Below are 2555 nucleotides of genomic sequence, written 5' to 3' on the forward strand. Positions count from 1 at the left end.
GTGGTCTCCTTTATATATACATATACAATAATCCTTTGAGACCTCAGATAATTTTTCTGAATCTCCTGATTCTTTCAATGTGTTAGTTCCATGGTATTAAATTGATATTAATTAATATCCAATTTTTTACCTTACTGTTTTAATTTACGCACACACACACACACACACATATATATTCACAGCAAGTTGTTTTACACCTATCACACTAATTATTTTTTGCTTTTGAGCTCGGGCCAAACACTGTAGTTTAGAAGCCATGGACTGACGATGTGAATGTTCCGAGTCCTCTCCCCACCCCGCCTTTTGCGAGAGCCTATTTTTTTGGTCATATTCGTTCAGAGCAAGTCATTTTACATCTATTACACTATTTTTCTTTTGCTTCTTGGCTCTGGTGAGGCGTCTTGGAATATTCACATCGTGAATGTTCCGAGTCCTCTCCCCACCTCCCCGTTTGCGAGCACGCATTTTTTTCTTCTTCATATTCGTTCCCAGCAAGTTGTTTTACACCTATTAGACTAATTTAAAAAAATTTTTATCGTCGGGTTAAACGCTTTAGTTTGACCCAGAATATTTCACTTTCAAACAGCTTGCACGAGCACTTTATGTGTGCATAAAGGAAGTTCAGCAAAACAAATAAAATAATGAAGAGAATAAATACTTATCTTTGTGTTTGCGTACTATAACGACAAAGACAGATAAAATAGGAGGCAACTTTACATGTAGCTTATTAATCCATCCATCCAGCTTTCCATCTACCTCCCTACCTACCTACCTAAAACCCATTAAGTACATGCCAGCATGCACTGAATGGATTTACTACTGAGTGCTGAAAGGTAAGGATGAGTGTTAGTGTTGCGACGACTGAGACATTGGTCCCCTCAAGAAAGTCTTCCATGTTAGTTAGAACATCATTGAGGCAAATGGAGAAGTTTAAATATGTCGAGGCCATAATCAAGAGCGATGGGAAGCAGGAGGCTGAATTGGATGCCAGAAATGCAGGTACTGGCACAGTAATGCACTGACTTCAGTATTTGATCCCCAGAAGGGTGGGGTGGGGGTCGGTAAAAATAGCCAAAGTTACTATCTTCAGTTCAGTTTATGTGCCTATTCTTATCAATTGTCATAAATGTTGGGTAATGGTCGAAAGACTACAATTGTAACTACAAGCAGCTGAAATTGGGTTCCTCTGAAAGATCTCTTACCTGTCAGGGTACATAACTCTTTCCAGTTCGAGCCACTACTACGGATGTATGATTAGAATGTTACAGGAAAGAATCGCTAGATGCATTCTTCAAACCAAGCCAACTGACAGGTTGGATAACATCCTGATATGACGTACGACTTCTTGTCGTCACTGTTATATCTGAGCTGTTATAATATCAAACGTTCCTGATGTTCTCTTATTACTCTCCAACTGCGTATCTTCAACAAGCACTCCATGATATCTCCATTCGATAATTCCTACGACTTGTATACTATGACTGTGCATATGACACTCTTTTCAGAGTGTTCTGCACATGCTCATTTATACTAACTAGTATAGTTCACTTAGCCAATCATGGAGGTGTACAGATTCCCCTTACAACACATCCATATTCTCAGTTTGTCACACTTGGGAACCCATTAAGGAAAGTGTAATGATGGTCGTTTCTGATAGGATGCTTCAGGACTCTAACACGACGACCCTTCCAGGAATGGTGAACGGAAAAAATGGATAGTTGAAAGACTTGGAAATTAACAATATGAAAGTAATTGATACTGTGACAGAAATGTGTGTGTGTTACGAGGTTGGGCTGAAAAGCTCATAGGCTGACTATAAAGGAGTGATATTAGAACTGTGAGATTTTGCTTGCATCAATTTCAACACTTCTTATTAATAACTGTAATGTTTCTTTCTAGGTAAACTAGCACCTGACTGTTCAAAGAAGACTTCAAAAGTAACTTGTAGCAACTTCTCTTAAAAATCGACAGAATTAGGCGTCAATGTGTTATCAAGTACCTGCGGGAGAAAACGGATGCAAAAGGTATTGTGTTTATTGACTATCTTCAAAAAGGCCACACTATCAATGGAGAGTAATATGCTACTTTGCTGAGGCAGTTACGAAAGGCTATCAAGACCAAACGCTCAGGAAAACTGATGAAATGGGTCTTGTTTCATCAGGACAATGCTCCAGCATACAAGTCCTTGCTTTCAATGGCTGTTGTGCGTGACTATGGCTTTGAACTGGTTGATAGTCCTCCCTATTTTCTTGATCTGGCCCCATCTGACTATCAGATGGAGCCAGATCCTCAACATGAAAAAAAAAACACTTGACTGGGAACCTGGCTGCTAACTTTTTTTTACCAACAAGATGAAAGCTTCTTCACTAATGGGATCCAAGCCTTGCAACACTGATGGAAGCAGTGTGTGGACCGCAAAGGGAACTATGTTTAAAAATAAACTTCAGTTGGTCACATTCCATGAGAGTATCTTGGCCAAGCTATGAACTTTTCAGCCGACCCTTGTAAAAAGAAGAGGATAAAATACCTTACTGTTAAACTAGGTTTATATGTGT

This window comes from Octopus bimaculoides, chromosome 4 (assembly GCF_001194135.2).
Source record: "Octopus bimaculoides isolate UCB-OBI-ISO-001 chromosome 4, ASM119413v2, whole genome shotgun sequence".
Taxonomy (NCBI): domain Eukaryota; kingdom Metazoa; phylum Mollusca; class Cephalopoda; order Octopoda; family Octopodidae; genus Octopus; species Octopus bimaculoides.